The sequence below is a fragment of the Mustela nigripes genome, chromosome 14 (assembly GCF_022355385.1).
Source record: "Mustela nigripes isolate SB6536 chromosome 14, MUSNIG.SB6536, whole genome shotgun sequence".
Lineage (NCBI taxonomy): Eukaryota > Metazoa > Chordata > Mammalia > Carnivora > Mustelidae > Mustela > Mustela nigripes.
The window spans coordinates 64,026,698-64,052,258 of NC_081570.1; the positions used below are offsets into that span (position 1 = coordinate 64,026,698).

Below are 25,561 nucleotides of genomic sequence, written 5' to 3' on the forward strand. Positions count from 1 at the left end.
GAAGGTAAAATAATAAAATGTGTTGTTTAAGCCTCTATGTTTATGGTAATTTGTTTCAGCAGCAATAGAAGACTAATACAGTCCCCTAATCGGAGCCACTGACATCACTCACCTGAGCTACAACAGTACCCCACCGCAACTGGTTTCCCTGCTTCCAATTCTGTCCTTCTACAACCCACAATTGTTCAGAGTTGTCCTCTTCAAAAATACGAGGGCAATGGTATTTTCTAGCTCAAAACTGTTCAGTGAGTTGATTGCCCTTAGAATAAAACCCAGAAGTCTGAATGGCCGCTCCTGAACCTTATGTCATACTGCTAACTGCACCCCTCCCCATTAGACACAGAAGCTCCCCCTCAAGGGTAACTTTACTGAGTTTACTGACTTTTATAATAATTGCTTCCTTAATCTTACTCATAATTTAGTCATCTATATGTATGTCACGTATAATTCAGGTGTGTCAGCTTCTTGAACATTATATAACATCATATAAATGGAATAATACAGTCACCATTCCAGTGAGTGGCTTTCACTCACTTCTATCTTTGAGAATCAGTTGTGTGTAACTGGAGTTTGTTCATTTCATTTAATAATCCATCTCTGAATTCTTTTGGATTTGCTATGTAAACAACCAAATTATCTATAAACAACGACAATTTTATTTCCTTCCAAGTCACTTTTATTTCTTATTCTTTCTTTATTGCACTGTTTAAGACCTCTGGTACAGTGTGGGGATTCCTGGCTCGCTCAGTCTATAGAGCACATAATTCTTGATCTCAGAGTTGTGAGTTCAAGCACCACATCGGGTGTGGAGCCTACTTTAAAAGAAAAGAAAAGAAAAACCTCTGGTACAATGTCAAATTAAAATAGCAACAGCTATTAAAAAAATTAAAATAACAGCTATTCTCATTTTTCCTTTCAAAAAGAGCTTAGCAAGGTTACCTCATATGAGGTATGAAATTTGTTGAAAGTTGTTTTGTTTTTGTAGATAGCATCTATCAGATGAAGGAAGTTCTCTTATATCTTATTTGCTAAATGTTTGGGACATGGATGAATGTTGATCTACTGAAGTGATCATGTCAATGATTTTTCTCTTATACTGTAATAAATAAATTATATTAATTTTTAAAATATTAAACCAACTTTGTATTTCTGAATTAAATCCCATCTGATCATGATGTGTGTGTGTGTGTGTGTGCGCGCGCGTGTGTGCGCACGCTGCTGGATTCAGTTTGCTATTTTATTCAGAATTTTTACAACTATGGTCACAAGTGAGATTGTCCAGTAATCTTCCCCACTGTGTTATGTGCTGATGGGATTTATTCATTTATTCTTGTGCAATTGCTTTAATTACTAAAGACTTACCGAATATTTAAATTTCTACTAAAACTAGTTATCCTTCCTTGTTTTCCTGAAAATTCTAGTTTATAAGATTGAAAATCAACTTATCTGATCATAGAAAAAAATAATGTTGGTGTTTTTATTAGATTTGAATTAAAATTATTAGTTAACAAAGATTGACACCTTTATGATTTTGAATCTTTATATCAAAACATGTAGTATGCCTTTTCATTTGTTCCTTTATATTCTTTATGCCTGCTTTAGAGGTTTTTTTCCCCCTTAATAAAAGCCTGCAAGTTTTCTTGGTAAATTTATTCATAGGTGTTTTACTATTTTTGTTGCTGTTGTAAATGGAGTTTTGTATGAAAGCTATTGATATCTATGTGTTAGTTTTATAAGCTGATACATTACTACATTTTTTATTGCTAGTATAGGTTTTTAGATATAAAATCTTATCATTCCTTCTCCTTTCCAGTTTTTATACCTCTCATTTTTTTTCTCATGATAATTTTATGAGATTGTAAATCTGGAAAATCATTAAATGGTAATGTTAATACTTGGTATCCTGTACCTATGAAAATACTGTTTCTTTATTAAGAATGACACTGATGGGGCACCTTGGTGGCTCAGTTGGTTAAGTGCCTGACTCTTGATTTTGGCTCAAGTCATGGTCTCAGGGTACTAAGATCGAGCCCCACATGTCCTTGGGCATGGATCCTGCTTAACATTCTCTCTCTTCCTCTCCCACTGCCTCTATCACGCTGATTCTCTCACTCTCGCTCTCGCTCTCAAAAAAAAGAAAAAAAAAAAGGTTATGACACTGGCTTTGGGTTTGGGTTTGGGTTTGGGACGGAGGAAACTACATTATCTCCTATTAAATGCAGCTAACCACTGATTACTGTCTTATTGAGTGTTTATCAAGAATGAATGTGGCTCTTTCAAATATTTTTGTATCTGGAGATTTTCATATTATTTTCCCTTTTGACCCATTAAAATGATAATGACATCTATATAGTTGCCAATATTGAACCATCTTTGCATTCCTGGGATAAATTCTACATGGTCATAATGATTTTCAGTTCTTCAGGGCAAGAATATTTAGAGCAGCATTATTATAACATTCAAAAACTGGAAATAATCTTCAAGTTCATCAACAGAATAATAGACAATTTGGGGTACTTCATACACAAACTTTTTAATGGAAATCAAAACATCACAAACATTTGCACTAAGGGAAGCAAATCCCACAAACACAACTTTGAGTTCTTCACTCCTCAAAAAAGCCAGTCATGAAAGAATTTATACTGTGTGACTTTATATATATGAAGTTCAAAATGGGGCAAAACCAAACTACAGTGTTTAGGAATGCATACGTAGGTGATAAACACATAAAGAAAACAGTTACCATTAAAATTAGGATCATGGTTACCTTTAAATGAGAAAGGTGATTGGGCACAGTTACTAGTGAGGTTTCTAAGGAGCTGGTAGTGTTTGATTTCTTGATCTAGGTAGTATTTGCTTAGGCATGTGTTTTATAATAATTTCTGGAGCTTTGCCTTTATATTTAATGCAGCTTTTCCATTTGTGTATATTGCAAAATGAAAAGGTTTTTAAATTACTTGGTAATAATTATTCACAATTTTTGCATCACGATTCAGAAGTGAAATGTTTTCTTTTGCTTTTTTTTTTTTCAAGATATACAATGAGATATTACTTAGCCTTAAAAAAAAAAAAAAAAAAAAAGAAGGAAGTGTTGTCGTTTGCAAAGACATTGGTGAACCTGGAGGATATTGTGCTAAGTGAAATAAACCAGACACAAGACAAATACTGCATGGTATCATTTAGATGTAGAATAAAAAAAAAAAAAAAATCAGACCCACAGAAGCAGAGAATAGAATTATGGTTACCAAGGGTGTGAGAGTAGGGAAAATGGGAACATGTCAGTCAAAGTGTACAAAGTTGTAGTTACAGAAGATGAGTGACTGTAAAGATCTAATATGCAACACTATGACTTGTAGTTAATAATACTATGTTCAATACTGAAAACATGAGAAGAGAGTAAGGTTTAAGGTGCTCTCATCAAACATAAAATGGTAACGATGTGAGATGATTTGCTAATTAGCTTGATGATAATAATTTTGCTGTGTATATGTGCATCAAATCATGTTGTATACCTTAAATACATCCAATTTTTACTGAAAAAATATTTTTAAAAGAAAAAATTATATGTAGATCTCTGTGGTAATAGCTAATGGGAGCAGAGCTGCATTGTGGGGTCATGAAAATGTTTTAGAATTGATTGTGGTGATGGATGCACAGCTCCTGTCAATATACTAAAAGCTATTGAGATGCACACTTTCAGTGGGCGAAAAGTATGTTATGCCAATTCTCTCTCAGTATAGCTGCTTAAAAACTGAATTCCCCTCTCCTACAGTTTTTCTGCTCATTTCTCTTTGTAAATATCCCTGTTAGGTTTTACTCTGCCCATCTCCTTTTTTGGTGCCTGTGCAGTTTGTAACTTATATTCCACACCATGGATCATATCCCTCAGTATTCTTTTTTCTCATTTAATGCATCTTTGCCTGGATAAACAGGAAATATTGTCCCTGAGATCACAAATCCTAGATTGGCTTAGGTTTAAATTCTGACTTTCATACTTACTAGCTTTGTGCCCCAGTTTCTTCATCTACAACATGGACATAACGATGGTAACGATGGTAACTATCTCATTGCTTTTGGAGGGAGGATTGCATATGTTAATAAATGCACAACACTTTAAACAATACCTGCCACTGGGGCGTTGGGTGGCTCAGTTGTTAAGCGTCTGCCTTCAGCTCAGGTCATGATCTCAGGGTCCTGGGATCAAGCCCAGCATCCAGCTTCCTACTCAACGGGGAGTTCTCTCTCTCTCTCTCTCTCTCTCTCTCTCTCTTTCTGCCCTTCCCCCGCTCATGCTCTCTCTCTCCCTCTCTCCCTCTCAAATAAGTAAACAATATTTTTAAAAAATTACCTAGCATATGGTAAGTGCTATATAAATGTTGAGCTAAACATTCTGTGCTATTAAGCTCTGCTGAGATCATGACTCCTGCTTCTTTCTTTTAGTCTGGATTTGCCTGATCGACTCCTGTCTGTTTTTTTTTTCTTTCTTTTTTTACTTTTCTGAATCACTTAATTTTAAATGTATGTCTTGTGTGCTGCACACACATCTGAAATCCATTTTCATTTAGCAGGTAATTTTGCCAAAGTTAGATATATTTTGTATTAATTCTATCACTTTATTTTATATAATGTAGTCTTGTTAATTTTTTTTAAGTATTTACAGGGGCACCTGGCTGGCTCAGTCAGAAGAGTATGTGACTCTTGATCTCAGGGTCATGAGTTCTAGCCCCACATTGAGTGTAGAGATTACTTAAATAAATAAAACTTTAAAAATTAATTAGTTAAAATGTTCACTCTCTGATCAATTTTCTTAATTTCATTTACCTGGTGAAGTTATTTGGTGTGCTCTTCTTGGAAAGTTTATGGTTTTTCGACAGTTATCTTTAATTATGAATTCCTCTTTATCTTCTGTTTAGTGATTGTCTATTCTTACAACTGTGAAGAGTTAAACACTTAGAGCATTTCCTCCTCTTCTTCCCCTCATCTCTCCTCCACAAAATTGATTTTAGTCATATTATTTTTCTTGGTACTTGCCTTCATATAGTCAAGTATTTTTGGGTTTTTATTTCTTGATTTGTCAACTTTTTTTTTTTTTAAGATTGTATTTATTTATTTATTTGAGACAGCATGAGCGGGGGAGTGGGGACAGAAGAAGTTAGAGAAGCAGGCTCCCTGCGAGCCCCACATAGGCCTCAATCCCAGGACCCTGGGATCATGACCTGAACTGAAGGCAATTGCTGAATCAACTGAGCCACCCAAGTGTCCTTTGAGTTGTCAACTTTTTTTTTTTTTTGAGATTTTATTTATTTATTTGACAGAGAGAGAGATCACAAACATGCAGAGAGGCAGGCAGAGAGAGAGGGGGATGGAGGCTCCCCGCGGAGCAGAGAACCTGACGCAGGGCTCAATCCCAGGACCCTGAGATCATGACTTGAGCCGAAGGCAGAGGCTTAACCCCCTAAGCCACCCAGGTGCCCCTGATTTGTCAACTTTAAATGAAATCCTTTGACATCCAGTTCTTGCACAAGACAACAAACACATTTATTCTTCCTTCTGATGGCTTTCCCTCATTCGTTCCCAATCTTTTAATTCTACAGTACTATATCAGCCACTCTAACCCACATCTCTTCTAATTTTAGTGGTTTTGCTAAGTATATTCAGGTTCCTCCAGTCTCTTCCCCAAACTTCTTGATTGACTGAATTTTCTCCTTTATTCACTTCCACAAAAAGGAATCAGCAAAATAATATTTCTCCAGTTTTTGCATCTTAAAATTATGGCATATAGCCTTTGTACTTAATGGAGAGTTTGCAAGTAGATAAAGTACTTCCCTCAAACTTCCTTTTCTTGAGACTCTTTGTAGGTATTGTATCTGGTATTTGGCTGCCTTGTAGAAAATCATGAAGCTAGCTTGAGGTTTTTTCCCTCCTAATTAAACTGGCTTGATTTTTCACCTGTGTGCACAAAAGATTTGTTTATCTTCTAAGCCTGGTAACTTTACTGGGCTCTGTCTCATCTATCATTCTGGGTCTTTCTTTATTTCTATTTCATGGCATTAAGTATCTCATTTCTATTTTCTGTGAATGTACTGTGTTTTCTATAGAATCTGTTCACTCTCTGGCTCCTTTTTGCTGTCATTTCCTAAATTCTAGTTTTTCCCCAGGGTGCCTGGGTGGCTCAGTCCATAAAGTGACTGCCTTTGGCTGAGGTCATGATTCCAGGGCCCTGGAGTGGAGTCCCGCGGTGAGCTCCCTGCTCAGTGGGGAGTCTGCTTCTCACTCTCCCTCTGCCGCTCCCCCTGCTTGTCCTCTTTCTCTGTCTTTCTCGCTCTGTCAAATGAATAAATAAAATCTTTTTAAAAAATTCTGTTTTTCCCCTTCCGCACTTTTCCTAAATTCTGTCCGTCTATACCTTTTTTTCTCCAGTTTTCTCACGCTATAGTCCTTGAATTCGGCCATTTCTACATTGTTACCTATCGTCTTTCATCCAGGTGACCCCTTTATTTTCGAGGGTTTCTCCCCTTCAAATTCATGGCAAAACATTGTTCACAATTTTCATCTGCGCTATGGAAGTAAATTGCAAAAAGAAGTGCGAAAGGATGTTCAAAGATTTTGCTCCTTGCCTTTTGTCTTTCATTACCTATATATAGAAGATGTGATCATTTTCTTATTGTTTTATTTTTTTATTTTATGCATCATTGAATGATTTTCCTTCTCCTAGACCAGGCATTCATTAAGCGTTTTCCTGAGTCCGGTTGGCATTCCTTTCTAGCACAGCTCCACAGTGTCAAGATTCTCCTCCTCCCAGGGCTTCTACCACGATAGAGGGCTTCCAAATGCGTGCCTTACCCATCCAAGTCTTCATTTGGCCTTGCTTTCTCCTTTTCATTGAACTCACTTTGGTTCTCTTGGGGGTAGAAAGTGACCTCTGGTTTCCATGCACACTTTCTCCAGAATAAGTTCCAGTTTCTGCCTCTTACGGTACATCCCTCACTTTCAAGAAGTGAATTTTTTGTAGCATTTCCTGAGATCTGTCAACCCTGGGCTCCAACCACTGAGATCTTAAGATCTCTCTTCAGCCTCTCTCCACTTCCTCGTGAGACGACTCGTTCCTTTAGAAAATACTTAAAATATTTGAATCGCTCTTGAAGTTTTATTCAAAATGCTGTTTTTGTCTTGCCTTTCCATTTTTCATTTGTTTTGGGGTGGTTTCTGGAGAGAGAAGATATAAGGCGACATGACACAGCCATGGGTATATGCTGACTTCCTACTCCATCCCCAGCTTTCACCCAAAAGATATTCTTTTATATTTTTGAAGATTCTTTCTCCTACCACCTGAGTTTCTTGAGCAGTAGCCAGAAATACTTTTAGAACATCTTCTTTGCAACGGCAGCCATTGCTCATCGTATGGCAACCTGATTTATGAGACTTCTCTACCACAGAATGGATGGTGCGGAGCATAAACTCAAACAACAGTTACCTGAACACCCAGACACCTGAGGTTTCATCCTCCAATCTGTCAGTTCTGTCAGGGTGAAATGTGGACCTTCTCAGACTTCTGCCGTCCCTGTTGCTTTTTTCAGAATGGTTGCATAGAAGTGCCCAGAGGAATAACCAGGAGGCTGGCTTTCCGGCTCTATACAGACAGCCAGACTCTAAAAGAAGGCAACCTGTGCCTTTCCAGATTCTTTCCTGACCCTCTCCCACCGAACCTTCTCGCACACGATCCCCATTTACTCCAGGAAATGGTCACTGGCAATCGACAAATTGTTTATGAACCAACCTCTCCCAGCAGCAGGAACCAGAGAGCCCACTCAGGTTTGAGGATTTAATGAAAGGATTATTACTTAACCCCCTCAGACTGTGAACTGACCACTAGAGTCTAGGGAAAGCCATCAAAGGATAGTGCAGTATCCTGAAGAGTGGGAGTGCTATGGGAGCCATAGAAGGTATTATCTGGAGTGGTCTTCCTGGAGGGAACGGTGGTCTTTGGTAGAGGGAGGCAGACCACTTAAGGAAGCAGGGGGAAGAATCCCAGTCTCTCTCCTCTCACTCTCCCAGCTCCTGCATTGCTCTCATTGGCCAAACTCAATTTAAAGCCAGATGGCAAATAAAGCCCATCGATCCGTCTGTAAAGATCACCCTCCCACAGCAGAGGAGAGGAGAGTGGACGGTGGGTCTGGAGGGGCCAACAGAAGACAAACAGTTCTCCACGGATCCACCAATTGATTAAACAATATTTGAAAGGGACTTTATTCTGTAGCCAACATGTTGCAAAGATTGTTGACTTGCAGAAAGCAAATACAAGATTATTCTAAAGAAAATATAAATCTGAGGCCAGGTGTCAATTAAAAGATGAATTTTAGGGTTCAACGCAATTATGTCTCATCATGAGCAAAGGAACAAATCTCTAGATTTAAAAGCTAAGGCAGAGAAATGTTGAATCTCATGCCCACTGAGCATTATCTGAAAATCATCAACTTTTTATCACCATTTTATCCTGAATCTTCCAACCACTTATGCATTCTCCATAAACAGTCTGCCTCTTCCCTCCCTTGTTTTCATGCCTAGATTTCCTACCTCAGCCCACTTATCTGCTGGGTCTACTCTTTCTCCTAGGTGGGCTTTTCCAGTTCTTTGATGCCGGTTTCTGTATCTTCTCTAATGAGACTCCAAACTAGTTCTCTAGCTTGGCTGTCTCAGGAGCTTGAAGCCCACAGATCTAGGTACCTAGGGGAAAGTTTCACTTGGATGCCTTACAGACATTTTTAATATATATATATACTGAAAACCTAACTCATTATCTTGAGCCCTCCCAATACGCCTCCCTTCAACACACACTCGTGCTTCTGTCTGCATTCTCAAACTTAGTAACATGGTGTGGTCTCCATAGTTTTTGTTTCCTCACAAAAATCGACAAATATATGGAAGGGATTTCTTTTGTAGCAGAGAAATAGGTAAATTTACAAAACTTTTCGTTGGTGTTTGCTAGAATGAAGCAGAACTCAGAATTTCTAGAACCTATGTAGGAGTCAGTTTCCCAAAAGCACATTCCAAAGTTAGTCCTCAACACCCTCTCCTCCATTCCCCACACCTGGGTGGTGATAAGTCTCTCCACTTCCGTCCCTGCTGCTCCCATCCTGACACAGAGCCTCATCATCTTTCTCCTGGCGCACTGACAGGCCTTCCCATGTTCTTCCTGCATCTCAGTAGTACCCCTGCCAATACTTTCTCTTCACAGCAACCAATTACCTTCCTGAAATGTAATTCTAGTCCCACTATCCTCCTTTTTAAATAATAAAATAAATAGCTATCTCCTCCTTGTTTGCTGGGCACACAAATGGTTCCTTTGTGTGTGTGAGTCTGTGTGCGTGCACGCACCCACCTGACAACATACCTTACATTTGAATTCATGGTCTTTATAGACAAGGCACGTCCTCTTTGGTTACTCACTGGCATGTAAGCTACCTTCTAGTTCACGTCATCTTATCTCTAGAATAAAGACCCAAGTTCTTAGCATGGAAATCAACTTACCTTTCCAGCCTCATCTCTCTCTTCAACCCACTGCCTTACAGTTTGGATTCCTCAACCTTTCACAGTTCCCTAAAATGTTTTCTGGGTCCCATGCACATTTTTCTATTCCCGAGGAGTTCCAACTCTTTAAGAATTGCCTCAAATATCACCTCCACCATGACACCTTCAAAAACTCTCTGGTATTGCTTACTCCTACCTCTGTGACTTTGTGGTGCTCTATCTCTGAGCTTCACAGAAAATAACATCTTTAAATTTCTGTTTATTCAGCTACTTTTTGAGCGTCAAAGGCCTGGACTGTATTGTTTTTCTTTGTCATTCCTCCCCTGAAAACAAAACTTGGAAGATAGCAAGGGCTCCATCAAAGTTTATTAAATAAATGAACACTCTATTAACCTAATTGATTGAGCAGTCTTAATACTATCTCTTATGTCTCAATGTTATGTTTCACTGAAGCTTTCTCTAATGAATTTTGTGAGAAATATGGACTATTGTTACAGTATCCTTTGATCATATGGAAGTTTAATTCCTGTTTATACTTTTCTTGTATTACTAGAAATAATGACTTAGCCTACAATGGCAAATCTCTGAGATTTATGTTTAAGGAAATTGTTACGGTTAGAGAAATTTGCCAAGCCTGACTCTGCCAGGCTCTATGCCATGTATCTGAGCAATTAATTCTCTACTGTATTACGTTTAGCTTTTAGCTCTAGAAAATGCTCATTATTCACCTCCTTTGTGCAGATTTATCCAACTCTCTCCTCTTTCTTTCATTAAACTCTCTCAGTAAAGCCATATTCCTTCTGTTTTCAATTGTGAATTTCTCTTCTCTAGAGTTTCCTGACATATCATCTATTTGAGGAAACTTTGGTTGAAAAGAGAAAGAGTAAAAGAATTTCTTTTTTAAAGGATTTCCTCTTTTCATCTAATTGGAAGAAATTTCTTTTAAGGGTCATAATGTGACCCTTAAGGGTTTTAATATGTCATAAAATAACATACACCTTGAAATACACATGCAACCACAATGTCGTTATAAATATATTTTCTTTTTTTTTTTCATAAATATATTTTCTTATCAGAGAAGGCAACAGACACATCAGCCACCTTGGCAAGGTCATATTTCATAAAGACAGCTGAATTCACCCACTGTTGAATTATGTCATGAAGCTAGTGATTTAGCATTGTCATCTACTTTGATTGACACCAAAAGGCTTCTGGGACAGTAAACGTGAAGACATTAGAAAAAAATCACTTACAAAATAGCTTGATAGCTGCTGTTAATGAGTTTTAAATGTGGTACAACAACTTAATCAAATCAGACAGCTCCATAAAAGAATTAATTTGGTCATTGGCTGTCTTTACAAAATGACTTTGTTTTACTCAGTAAGGTGAAAATTTTTCTGTAACTAAAACCTTCACAACTAAATTCAAAATGGCATGGCCCGCAGTAGGGAACAGATTTTCCAAAGTTTCCCAGAGCTGTTTGTGTTGTGGCCTCCTGTCAAATGAGCTGTACACCTTTTCTTAAATTTCATTTCAATGAAAGAGAAAAAGAATGAAGATGACAGGTATTAAAAACCATGAGCCCACACCTAGAACCTCTATTTTTGGTAATATGTACATGAAATTTGAGGAACTGGAATGACTCAGAGGTGCTATTTATAGGCTACCAATGGGAGAGAATTGGGAAGTGTCCCCATGCTGTCCCAGGCTGGCTATACCAGTCGTGTCTTACAATGTCAAGAGAAAAACATACACGGGACAATAACCGGCCAAAGGCAGGAAAGTCCTGTTTTATTTTTTGTTAGACTTTGGGCTCAAGCTCCAGAAGAGATTATTAGAAAGGTGGGCTGGGTCCCTGTAGAACTGTGGGCTTTTGCCCAGAGTAGAAGCCTACTCATTTCCTGTCTATCCCAGCACAGCCTTCAAACCTTTTAGTGTACCTCAAAACGGAAATGGATTCTAAATTCAACTTTAAGGAGAAAATCTCTTGTGGTCAGAATTAACCCACCAATTGGTAAATCCCCCACCACTGGTATGGATCAGTGCCTCTTTGACTGATCACCAGATTAGTCAGCTTGCATTTGGGCCTGTTAATGAACTTCTGTATCTTTAAATACCAGGAATCCCCTTCAACATGGCACTGAGAGGCAGGGTAACTGGGACAGAGCAGGGAAAGAGCAGATTCATAGAACCTACCTCACACTTACATGGGCTCCATTCTTTTTCTTTTCCTTTTTTTAAAGATTTTATTTATTTATTTGACAGAGATCACAAATAGGCAGAGAGGCAGGCAGAGAGAGAGAGAGGGAAGCAGGCTCCCTGCTGAGCAGAGAGCCCGATATGGGGCTCCATCCCAGGACCCTGAGATCATGACCTGAGCCGAAGGCAGAGGCTTTAACCCGCTGAGCCACCCAGGCACCCATGGGCTCCATTCTTATCAACAGCCAAGGCACCTGTGCTTTTCAAGTTACGGTTTCTCCTCTGTTCTTCCCTTCTCTTTTGTAAAGCCCTGTATGCAGAGCTTGCCACTATTTGACGTTTATATTTGTGTTTACTAAACATATTTCTGTATCATCTATGAGCTTGTCCCATGAGGCAGGGGACCATGCCTTGTTTCATCTCAGCAACTAAGCCAGAGCCCAGGAAGAGCAGAATATGCATATATTAAATGAATGGATAAATACAAGTGAGAGATCAGTAGATTTCACTGTCTTTAAAAGTTCTCCTCTTAGCAAATGTGGCTTGATGATGCTGCAGTGGTGCAAGCACTTTTATCCTTCACAAAGAGCTTTCACAAACATGTCCTTATTACAAGATGACAAGCAGGATTACCCCTTCCGCATTTACAGACGAGATTTGGAAATCAGTGAGGCTAAGCAGTTTGCACGAAGTTGCCCAGCTGATTCATGGCAGAACCAGGCTCTGAACCTCTCCTAAGGCTGAGCCGGGCCACCCTAGAGTGCACAAAGTTTCAGGTGGCACCCGTGAATGAGATATTGTCCTTGCCCTCGAAAATACTCACCATCTCACACCAGCCTAGTTTTTTGAACATGTACATTTTCAAGTTACGTTGTTGAATTTTGTTGTGTGGTTGAAATCCTACCCTGCCCACAGATACAATAATGTGCAGGTGAAATGGGAGGAAAAGCAAGATTTGGTGGCTTGCACGTACATTAACAACTATGGCTTCGGGTTTGAAACAAGATTTTAACCATTCTGCACATATGTTCTGCATCCTCATGGTAGTACTTATTTGCAGAGCTGAGGCCAGAAGGCTTACATTTATGAAATGACTGTGGAACTTCTTCAGCAGGTACCGTGAGAGTCAGGATGGGATCGTCAGGGAATTAGTTGTGTCAGAAAATATTGGCAGCCAGTGCATTTTGTCTTTCCACCTTACTCCAGTGTTAGCGTTCCTTAGAATTCCAAGTGAGAAAAGAACCTGCAGAGGTGTGAGGTGGAAATCGTATTACCACATTCGAGCTGGTGAGATCTCAGAGGTGATGGGGAAGACAATGGCACCTGAGTCTAGGAGAGTAATCGTCCAGGATTTGTACCAGGATGTGTTATATTCTAACAAGAAGAGTTCCCAGAAGGGTCTGTTTCAGGAATGTCACGTGAGCCCCTGGAGAAGATAGAGGGTTGCTTGGCTGTCACACTCGCAGAGGGAGGGTTCTGGGTGAAGCAGCGCAGGGACAGGTGGTATCCCACCAAATTACAATTTACAAAATAAGCCCATTGTCTTGTTTGTCTCACAATAGATGACTTTTTGAAACAAAAAGAGAAAAACAACCCTGTAAGTGAATAGAAATTCGGGAAATTAAGGGATAAAGGATTTGTTTTCCCATGGAAGGGGCACACAGTGTGTATGGTTTCTGGAGGCAGTGATTCTTGGCTTCAAAATAGGGGAGAAGAATACTCAGGGAGAGATGATTAAAAACGATGGTACAGAGGCAGAAGGCACTTGTCAAAGTTGCAAGAGGTCTAGAGGGAGTGGTTTTGTAAGAAGCATGGACCATGGTGGCAACAGATGAGGCCAGCTTTGGCTCCAAATGACCTGAAGATCTTTTTTTTTTTTTTTTTTTTTTGAGATTTTATTTATTTATTTGACAGAGAGAGAGATCACAATTAGGCAGAGAAGCAGGCAGAGGTGGGGTCGGGGGGGAAGCAGGCTCCCTGCTGAGCAGAGAGCCCGATGTGGGGCTTGATCCCAGGACCCTGAGATCATGACCTCTGCCGAAAGCAGAGGCTTAACCCATGAGCCACCCAGGCACCTCAACCTGAAAATCTGTACAAAGTTCCCAGCCAAGCAGTGCCAGGTCATAGAAACCCCTGCCGTATGGATTGAAACTTTGTCAGGATTTTTGTTAGTTAATCCCTCTTAAACAGGATCCAGGCAACTAAATTACCACTCACCGAATACTAGAATGAATATCATGTCAAGATTCAATCTTTTCTTTCATTTTGCACAAAAGATATAAAACCAGATAGCAGTAATATAGGTTACATTTGAAACGGACAATTTTGGATTGTACCCAGTATAGAGACATTCTCTAAATGACATTTTAAAGGGGAAAAAAAAGTTGAGGACAATTACATGGTGTAATTGGACAAAGTGTATTTTTATTTCCGATCCAATGACCGTCTGCAAGGACTATGGGCAAGGAGATGAATTATACCCTGTGCTGAGCAGACTGAAGGGCATTATTCACAAGAAAAGAAAATCCAGCTTCCTTTACATACCAATACCACTTGCCTACTGGGCTTTTTTTTTTTTCCTCATGATGAGAACTTAAATTTTTAAAGTTTAGAGTTTTAAAAATTCTCCAGAGACTTTGAGCCATCACTGAGTAATCCATCAAAAATCCAGAGGCATTAAAAGTTCTGTGACTAATATGTGTGAAATGTTTGAAGATGAAACTCTCTTTTGTAATTATACACTGCAGAATATGGAACGGTTTCTGTCTTGTGAATTACCTACCTGAGGATACTATTCGAAAGTTCTATCTTGCGTAAATAACAGTCAGCCTCTTCTAAAAGAGTAGTGCTGTGTTCATACCTGGAATGGAAATTATTTTAGAATCATTTCCATGCAACATTTTTTCATTATTATTTAGATCTACTGACTATGGAAGGGAAGTAAACTCACACAGCTGGCTCTTTTCAGACTGAGTCAATTTATTTTTGTTCCAATATTGTAGGAAAAGAAAAAGGTTAGAATTACCTTTTGGAGTTGATGTGGTATTTCCCCTTGATGCCTAAACAAATGGAAGAAAGCAGCTTGGCCAGCCTTAGGCTCCAGAATTGGAAGGGATTTCCCTTGTAGTATGTTTTATCTGAAATCTGGTGTTTTTCCGTAATGATGAGGGATTTAGATACTGAACTTAATCCTTCAAACAAACCCAGTGCTTTGTGACTTTTTTCAGATATTGCCCTGGTTCATAAGGAGGAAGAGACTTAAATTTTAATTCTGATCTAGTGTGAGTATGCTGTTTTGAATTACACACTAAAACAATTTGGAAAATGGGGTGATCTCGCACAAACCTATTATTCCTTCCCCAGGGATATGGTGCCTGGTAGGTGCAAGGTGGGCTTCAGGAATACATAGGGTTTTTCTCCCTTTATTTTGGTAAGATTTACGTAACATAAAATTTACCATTTTAACCATTTTTTAGTGTAGCATTCAGTGGCATTAAGTACATTCACATTGTTGTGCAACCAACACTACTATCCCTATCCAGAACTCCATCATCATCCCAAATTGGAACTCTGGACCTATTAGACCATAGTTCCCCATTTCTCCTTTCCCCAACCCTACTTTCTATCTCTATGAATTTGACTATCCCAGGTACCTAATATGAGTGAATTCATATTATCATACAGTATTTGTCCTTTTGTATCTGGATTATTCCACATAGCATGTTCTCAAGGCTCATTCATGTTTTAGCACAACAGAATTTCCTTCCTCTGAATATAATCCATTGTATGTACAGATCACTTTGCTTATCTGTTCATCTATCAATAGACGTTTGGATGTTTCCACCTTTTGGCTATTAAGAATAATGCTGCCCAATGGCCATAGTTGCCAAACTGTGGAAAGAACCAAGATGCCCTTCAATGGACGAATGGATAAAGAAGATGTGATCCATATGTAAAATGGGATATTATGCCTCCATCAGAAAGGATGAATACCCAAACTTTTTATCAACATGGACGGGACTGGAAGAGATTATGCTGAGTGAAATAAGTCAAGTAGAGAGAGTCAGTTATCAAATGGTTTTGCTTATTTGTGGAGCATGAGGAATAATGTGGAGGACATTGGGTGAAGGAGAAGAGAAGTGAATCGGGGGAAAGGGGAAATCGCAGTGGGAGACAAACCATGAGAGACTGTGGACTCTGAGAAACAAACTGAGGGTTTTGGAGGGGAGAAGGGTGGGGTTTTGGGTGAGCCTGCTGGTAGGTATTAAGGAGGACACGTATTGCACGGAGCACTGGGTGTGGTGCATAATCAGTGAATCTTGGAACACTGAAAAAATAAAATTAAATTTTAAAAAAAGAATAATGCCATTGACATTGGAATATGGGTCAACAGATATCTGTTCAAGTCTCTGCTTTCTGTTCTTTTGGTATATATCTGGCCATGGAATTGCTGGGTTATATGTTAGTTCTATGTTTAATTTTTTTGAGGAACCACCACAATGTGGGAATGTACAGATTTTCTTGTTTATTTGTTTGTTTTTTAGATTTTTATTTATTTGAGTGAGAGAGAGCATGAGAGGGAAGAAGGTTAGAGGGAGAAGCAGACTCCCCATGGAGCTGGGAGTCTGATGCGGGACTCAATCACAGGACTCCAGGATCATGACCTGAGTCAAAGGAAGTCAGTCACCCAACCAGCTGAGCCACACAGGCACCCAGGAATGTACGGTTTTTAACCAACACTCCAGGGGGGGATCCTGTGATCGGTAATTTGGGAAACACTTATTTTTTCAGTGACATATTGCTGAAAAACAAATCACCCCCCAAATTCATAACTTAAAATAATATTCATGCATTCAGCTCGCAACTCAGCTGGGTGGTTCTTCTGAGCTGGGAAGGACTTACCTGACCTCTCTCAGTTTAGCTCAAGCTTTCATGGTCATAGGGCTGGTCGTCTGGGTGTCACCTGGTCCCGGTTAGCCTTGTAGTGGTTGTTCAGCTGTTTGGTGGGAGCAGTGAGGTGACTGGGCCTAGGATCTCTCAGCAGACGAGTCCAGGCTTGTTCACTTGGTGGCAAGGTTCCCAGCTCCAATGCACAAGCACTTTTCAAGTGTTTTCTTGCATGACTTTCCCTGTCCCACTGGCCAAAGCTCTTCACCTAGCCACACCCAAAGGCAGTATGGAGGACGCTACCAAAGCGTATGGATCTGGCAAGGCAGAGAAAGAGCTGAGACCATTACTATTAACATTCCACCACAACTTACTTGCTTGATTCAATAGTCTGACAAACTCTGAGTTATCCAAAAACATCCTCTTGCCATTAGAGCAGTGAGTGAAACATAATAGCCTCTGACGTTGCGTGCAGGCCTCAGAACTACATGTCCCAACTGCTCTGAAGTGCTCTCCGTGTGTGTTTATTCATTCATTTAATAAACATTATTGTGGGGACATCTGGCTGGCTCAGTCAGCAGAGCATGTGACTCTTATTCTCCAGATCAGGAGTTTGAGCCCCACGTTGAGGACAGAGTTTAATTAAAAAATAATATATACATATTTATTGTGCATCTACCAGTGTCTGGGACTCTTCTAGGCCTTGGGGACACAGCCATCAGCAAATAGTCCGGGTTCCTGTTCTCTCAGGACTTGCATTCTACTGCAGGTGGAACGTTTCAGGAGAGAGAGTAAATGTGTTTGGATCTCCCACACATATCCAGGATGGTGTTTTAAAAAAAGAGAGAGAAAAAGAAAAAGAGGACACCTGGGGAGTATGCTTATTTCCCATTGTCCACCCTTTGTGCTTTCATGAATGTTTGAATATAGGAAAATAATTTGGTTGATTCATAGTTCCAAATATTTGAATGCCAGCAAGCAGATGTAAAGCTCTATAGGACATAAGAACTTCCAACTTGTAATCTTGATAAAAGACACACGGATTTGTCTCTCACCTCTTTCACATTTTCTGCAAGGTTTTGTGGCTAAAACTTTTGGCCCCCTTGCTGCCCCAGGGAGAGCCCCTGATCTTCACAGTTCAGAGGGCACCGGAGGGTCATATACAGCTAAATAGTGATGGATGTCTAGGATTGACATTTTCTTTGGGCACTTCTTTCTTTTTTACTATTGTGTGTGTTTGGTCCTGTGGGAGTAGAATGGATCTCAGTATTTTCAGAGTAGCACTAGTTTGTTGGAAAGGTTGATTTTTATAGACTAAAAGTGATATCAGCTTAATGTCCAGCCAGTGGTTCATAGGTGCTGGGACACTCGGTTCTAAGTAATGTTGCCAAAGAAAATTCACGGTATACACAAGAACTTTCTCTGGGTAGCAGCCGAGCTTCATGTTTCTGTATACTGAGACATTACAGAGGAAGGGAAGCAGACGATTACCTATGGAAGGGTTCAAAGCATGCACTTCAGAGTCAGATGTATCTGTTATTAGCATTGACCTTGGGCAAAAGAGTTAACGTCTTTGAGACTCAGTTTGTTTGTCTATAAAACGGGATAATGATACTAACTAACCCATGAAATTTGAAATGTTTAAGATTGCATATGGACGCCTCAGCACAGTAGATGTAGTAGGCACTTGGTAAGAATACTAGCTAAAGGCCGTTATCTTAATAAATGCTGTTATGATCTATACTTCCATCACTACAAAAAGTGCCTTTGACCGCCACGGTGTCAGTGCCAGAAATTAAGCTCCAGGGGAGGTGGTCTTTGAACCATCCTAGCACCATTTCAAGTGAAGACAAAGATCTTTATGGAACTGAAGCTTGCTGTTTATTCGTAGCCAGTCAGGGATTCCTTTTTAGGCTATTGCCCATTATTTGAGCAATTTTTCAGTGGCTTGGAGTCCCCATAGAAGCAATCCCAAATCAATCTTTTCTCAACAACAACAACCAGCACTTCAAATGCTAGCACCTTGCCTGGAATGATATTAGGGTTGCTAGAGGAAACCCCCCCAAAACATCTCCTGGGTAGTTTTCCACAGACTTTCTGGAAGAGCGCACTATGAAAATGTGAATTTATTCAATCTCGTGTTTTCCGTTTTGGGCTAAGATGAAAGTAGCAGCTGGACCCAGTGGGAGTTTGGTTGGGAGTCGACTTTGATGGATGGGAATGGAGTTTTCTGTAGTAAGAGAAGGGACAAATAATTTTGGATCATAGGTAGAGGAACAATGCAATCTGTATTTTCTGGAACAATGTGACTTTGTCATAAATATGAGATACCAGGGACACGGTTAGATGCTACCTCTGGGTAGCTGGGGTGGGGATTGCAGGGGGTGTGTGCTGGGGAGAAAGCAGGGGAATAAAGAAGTCAGGGGTAGGAAAGGGATCCAGAGAGGAAATGAATGAGGGTAAAAGACCAATTTTTAGACTGAGTTCTGTGAGCAACATGAACTGTAATGCATTGGGAGAAATACCATCTTCCCAGCCTCCCCCATGTGACGGAAACTGCCTAGATTTATTTCCTTCTATGGCTATATTTCTCTCCTCACTTTAGTCTCGCCTCCTACCTTGTTCTAGGTGATCTTTTTCCCCCCTGAGAAAATAATAATTCTATCACTGTGGAAATTGAGGTGCCTTCAAGTTTCTTACTAGTCTTAGAGTATTTTGTTAGGACAAATTGCCAATTTCCTCTTTTATGGAAAGTACTAAAATCACTTTTTTTTTTAAATAGGATGACCTCGATCCTTTCCCATTTGCTATTCCTTCTAATTTCTAGACGAGCTAGAAAAAATTGAATTGAAGGGGTTGTCAGCCTGTGGCAATAGCCACATCGACAGCTCAAAATGTTTGCTCTGAGAGTCCTTGAAGCAGAGTCCTTGGGCTTTTCTACCAGTGACCATCCATGAAGTGACAGTACTATGGACACAGAGCTTCATTATATCTGTTTTATCTAAGGACAAGCATAGAGCTTGGTCTACAATCAGTGCTCAATAGATATTTATTCATTGATTAGAGAGCTTATCTATGATGTAAACAATAATCATGCAAGATACAGCTGAAACCACTGGGGTTAATGCTTCCCAACCAGTGGATCTAGGCAGCTCTGCTCCAGGTGACATCTCCCTCATTCCCTGGAGCACTCTCCTGCAGCCTGAGTCACTGCATTTAAATCGTGGGGCCCATGGTCTCCACCCTAGGAAGCCAGGAGACTCCATGCGTGTCAGTCATCTGAACCATGGTTCCAGGACACCTGGGCATTCTGGATCAAACGCCCGGCCCGTTTCTCCTTAAATTTGTCAAAGAGAACACTCTAATTAGTTTGGAGATGGAAATTCTCAGACTATTTCTGAAAGCAACTACCACCTGGAGACGAGTTGATTTAGTTCACCAGTTCTCCTAAAAACGATGTTTGAAGGGCAAGTTGAGATGCCTCTCTGTTGCCCCAAGAAATCTGCATGTCGTTCAGCTGTTGAGGACCCTCAACAGGCAGAAAGTTCTTCATCCCCTGATGGTTCAGTGCAGATAAGAAACTTTGATCATTTTCCTTGAATTCTGAAGCAACTGCTGTTGGCCTCTTTGAAGCAGGGAACAGAACGCCCTAGCACTTTCTGGCTGGTAAGGGACTCCTTGCTGGGAATAAGCTCTGGATTTTTATATATATATATATAATTTTTTTTTTTTAAAGCAACCTCTACACCCACCATGTGGCTCTAACTCACAACCCCAAGATCAGCAGTCACAGGCTCCACTGACTGAGCCAGCCAGGCACCCCAGCTCTAGCCTTCTTTTAAGGGTGAGACATGGCTGGCGTGGGACATTATGAGAAGCCCTCACTGGGGCAGCAGCGTTTAGAGCAATGAGAGCTTTTCTGGTGGGAGCCACTGACTCCCCAAGCAGAAATAAGGGATGGAAAACATTTTTGTTTTATGTGTCTTGGTTTCTTTCTTCTGTACAAGGTCGCCCAAACATCCAAACAGGAGTGGAGTCTTAGGGACACTCAAGTATCATTGTAGAGGCAGCCCCTGGAGTCACAGGACACAGTTTCACTGTCGAGGGATAGAAAAAACATGAGAAGTATTCTCCGGGGATACGGCCCAGGTATTTTTGTTTTTTAGCAGATACCCCAAATGATTCTAAAGCCCAACGGGTTTGGGAATAACTGTTTCTGAGAGCAACCTCCCACGTGTAGTTTACATAGTTGGACCTCAGATGACTTGTACCTGTTTTCTTTTTATTTCCTATATAAGCGTCTTCTATTTTCACCTTTTATATTGTGCATATGTAGTATACCATACAACATAATTCTTTTGTGTATAGTTACTCTATACTGTATTATCATTTTGTAATATAGTGGGAATGATGACATAGTAACTGTGTATAAGGACGGCTTATCATATACAAGATATTGTTCCAAGAGTTTTAAATGCATTATCACCATTAATTCTCACAATTATTATTTGAAAGAGGTGGTATTATCATCACCATTTTATTTCTTTAATAACATCTTTATTGAGATACAATTCACATATCACACAGTTGGCCCAATTAAAGTATGTGATTCAATTTTTTTTTTTTTTAAAGTAAGCTCTAGGCCAAATGTGGGTCTTGAACTCACAACCTTGAGAGTGAGAGATGCATGTTCTACCGACTAAGCCAGCCAGGTGCCCCATCACTATTTTATAGATCAGAAAAGAGAGACACAAAAAAAGCTAAGGTATTTGCCATAGATCTTATAGCTCGCAAGTGGTGGGCTGGGATTTACCTCTGACCTGGTGATTCTGGTGCCCGAGACTTTTTGTTTTTTTGGTAGAGTTGACAAACAATTACATTATTTGCGGATGTGCAGCTTAGTGATTTGACAACTTTTAACAACCACACTGTGCTAATCAAAGTGACCAAGAGCTTTTGGAAATTTGGAGAGAATTGCATCATCCCTAGGCAGCAGAAGTATAAGACTCTAGAAGAGAGAGAAAGGCCTTCTCTGTGGAAGTGATGGTTGGTAGTTTCTTGGGCCTTAGATACACATAGACCATCTATCTGTGGCCAGGAGCATACTTCGTTGATTGACGCCTAAGGACTTTGCAGAACCCCAGCAACCTGACTGCGATGGGTGTGGAAGCCGCAGGAAACCCAGATGAGCTCTGCTCTGAGAATGAGAAAGGAACATCAGTATGAAGCTGCTCTTGCTCTCCAGCCAGCTGGGACCTTCTCTTCATTGGGAAGCCCATGGACACTGTGAGCAATTGGAAGGGCTTTTATAAGTCTAGCCTAGGGCTTTTCATCTCAGGTTCCAGAAGACCATGGGTTGATTAGAAGAGGTTTTTTGTGTGTGTGGTTTTTTTTTTTTTCCAAATAATTTTATTTATTTATTTATTTGACAGAGATCACAAGTAGGCAGAGAGGCAGGCGGGGGCCAGAGAAGCAGGCTCCCTGCTGAGCAGACAGCCTGTTACAGGACTTGATTCCAGGACCCTGAGATCATGACCTGAGTCGAAGGCAGAGGCTTAACCCACTGTGCCACCCAAGCGCCCTGATTGGAAGAGTTTTTAATAAAGGGATCTAATGAGGAGGATATAAAAATGAAGAAAAAATGGTCCCTTTCCCAAGAATCTCGCAGTTGGAGCGGTGGACACTAACAGGAAACCAGCACCAGTTTCATGTGATGTTTCCATAGACATACTGGAGAGTTGGCCTGTTATCAGTGAGGCCAGAGCCCTTCAAACCTCTTAGGGATGGGACAGTCAAGTCCAAGAAAATCCCCTAAAGGGACCTTCTATTACCATTCATTGTCATGAAAGATTGACAGTTGTCCTGGTTGATGTGGAGTGTATCCCAGGCAAAGGGAGCAGTGTGTAACAGGACATAAGGTGAAGGTAGCCCCACATCCCTTAGGTGCCTCATGAACAACCAAAACTAGCCAACAGGTTGCCGAAGGACTCTTACGTACTCTTTGATGGAGTGCTCAGACCTAGATCTATACCCCAAAGCCTGGGTCCGTGTGTCAGCACGAAGTCAGAGTCCCTGTTTCTTAGGCTCCTGTAATTCTGTATGTAATCTCATAGTTATATCCCCTGGAAGGTGGATGATGGTAAAAACCATTTAGTACCTTTTGCAAAACTAGAATTGCCAAGGAGGAAAGAAGCTAATATTTCTCGAGCAGTGACTACTAGGCAAAGTGCCTTTTGGGTGGTTAGGATTTTTTTTGATGGGGGAACAAGGCTGGTATTTGCTGCCTTTACCAGCAACTTGTTCATCAAGCTGTAGCAGCTTGCCTTATCACTGAGAAACCTCCTCTTTTAACCGGAGAGGTGTCACGACTTGTCTTCCCCTGAGTTCTATTTACATTTGGAAGCATCTCCTTCCTCCAGGAGAAGCATCACTAAAATCCTCACGCTACATCACATTTCCCAGCTGCCACTCATCCCTTAGGGGCTATTAACATTTATTTACATCGACATGGTGGCTCACCACCTTAAGTGAAAGGATAAACAATGAATGTCCCAGCTTGTGGCAGCAGGCTGGCCTTTCTGGGACACCATTAGGACTTGTCCTAGAGAGGGCTGTGCAACATGACTGCTCAGCCCCAACCTTAACTAATTATTCAATCAACGATTTGGCAGGTCAGTCAATGGGAAACGATGTACAGTCGGCTGAAATTGATCACACTTCATTTCCCATCAATTGTCAAGCCAAATTGTGGATAAAGTCATAAGTAAAGGATCATTGCCTGTCATTCCTGGGACCGAAGTGTTTCCCTATCCCTTCTATTTCCTTAGACCCCAGGCTGATCAATAAAAGCAAGTATTCTGCTCTTACAGAAGGACCCAGAATAGAATGGTTCCCACCTTCTGAGATGCATGGGGAGGGGAGAGTGTTTGCTATTTCATAATTGATGCGGCTGTGCCATATAATCCGCTAACCTTGTCAGGCAGCTCGGCTGTGGAGGCTGGATTTTAAATCCCATGATCCATTATGCATCACTTACTTCCACATCTATCACTGTTCCATCGGCCGAATGACAGGATTCCCCATCAGGGCCTCTGATTGTGTGGGACCCTTCAACGCTATGCGTATGGAAAGGCCTGTGGAACTTCACACTTGGGTGATTTACAGGCAATTAGCAGGAGGCAGTGGCAGATTTAGTGTAGCTTTCCCGAAAGTTAGGAATAAAGGATATAAGCAGGCAGACTACCACCCTCCTAAAAGGCTCGGAATGATCCAAGCAATGAATTCTGTGACTCTAGCCACTGCCTTCTCAGAAGATGTTGTAAAAATAGGATGTGCTCTTGACTTAGGTGATGGGCTGCTTCCAGAAGTCGCCACTGGCCCAGCTGGATAGACACCCACTGGCCGGGCCACGGAGAGAGCAGGGCCACACACTCAGATTCACGTGTGCCCCTGCCACTGCCCCCAAACCGCCGACCTCCTTCCTTGCGCTGTGGGGAATGATGGATCCTCAGGTGGAGAAGGCCTCTGGGACCTGCGTGTCAGCCACCAGAAAACAACCGGGATGGAATTTTCTGAGAAACATGGCCATGTGCAGAAATTATCACATGTTCCTCACAATGATTTGTGAAGTGGAAATTGTGGAGTTTTTCAATCTTGATTTCACGGCTTAGAAAACTAAGGTTTAGAAACTTGAGCGACCCTCCTTCATGTGTGGCTACTTAATAACAGCTGGGTTTAGACTCCAGGTCTCTAGGGCAACATACGTTTCTCTACATAATAGTTTCTCAGTCAGTGGATTTCAATGTACTAATGTTCTCACACATCTATGCACAAGAACAATTCTCTTGTTCACCCAGCAAATACGTGTGGAGAGCTCACCATGTACCACCTCAAAGAGCTCGCAGTCTAAGGAGAGAGAGGGCAGCAAGCATCAAATTGATGCAGAATGGACCCTACGGAAGTGGTTGAAGAGTGGGTGCTTGGGGAGGACAGAAGGGTGCTTATTTCAGTCTTAGGTGTGGTCTAACAGAGTTTCTTCTGAGGTAATTGTGTAAAGCCTCAAGGATGGGAAATGGTGTAAGGCTTCAAAGAACCAAGCTGAAAGGACTTTGTAGAAAGAGGGAACAGTATATGCAAAGCTTCAGAGGCCACAGCATTTGCAAAGCTCCAGAGGCAAGACAGAACTTAATGGGCAGATGGTTGGAACTTAGAAAACTGTTTGGGAAAGGGAAAAGGTGGCCTGGAGAGGATTCCATCCTATTCACAGAGGAAGTTGTAAGCTTGTAACTGGCTGTTTCCACAGAGCCAGTCTTCTGAGCATCCCTGAAGGCAGGGGTTCAGACTCAACCCTAGCCAAGTCCTTGTCCTCCTCCTCCTCCTCCTCTCCAGGAGGAAAGATGATTGACTTTTAGTCATCACCAAGCATTTCTGGAATGGCTACAGCATAGGTAATGCCTCTGTCTCAAAGTACACAGTAGTAACTCCTCACTCAAACATCCCCCGCACCCCTGGAAAAAGGCTCTGTACACTTAGTGATTTTCTGAAGGTCACTTGCTTCTAGTTGAGGCAGAGGCTGAGGTTGCCGCCAGCCTTCTGGTCCCATCTGCGTTCCAGTGTTACTTAAACATTCCCTTTGGCTCCCTTGTATGTCAGCCTTTCCACTCAAACTCACTGGGATGCACCCTCTTTTCATTATACTATTTTCTTTTTCAAATAGTTTCATATTGGAGAAGACAATGCCATTCCCAAGCCTTTGAAGTGCCCTCCGTGCACAGAAGGGGGGTGGAATATTGCACTGAAATTGGGAGTTCCAGCAACTTCTTCCATGTTTCCTTTTTTTTTTTTTCAGTGTTTCAAGATTCATTGTTTATGTACCACACCGTTTTTAATTGAATATAAGTAATAAGCTCAGAATTGTTTCAAAAATAATGTGAGTCATCGTGAAGAC

The 25,561-nt window shown here is 40.8% G+C and overlaps 1 protein-coding gene and 1 long non-coding RNA gene across 2 annotated transcripts in view; one reads left to right on the forward strand and one right to left on the reverse strand.

Moving 5' to 3' along the window:
• Window positions 1-25,561, forward strand: part of ST6GALNAC5 (ST6 N-acetylgalactosaminide alpha-2,6-sialyltransferase 5) — a 164,323-nt gene that overhangs the window by 93,197 nt on the left and 45,565 nt on the right. The gene's annotated exons all lie outside the window — the stretch shown is intronic.
• Window positions 6,740-16,728, reverse strand: LOC132002188 (uncharacterized). The gene is made up of 3 exons (XR_009399772.1): window positions 16,630-16,728; window positions 14,510-14,587; window positions 6,740-7,206 (listed from the first exon to the last, which is right to left on the reverse strand). It is a non-coding gene; the product is annotated as an uncharacterized LOC132002188 (long non-coding RNA).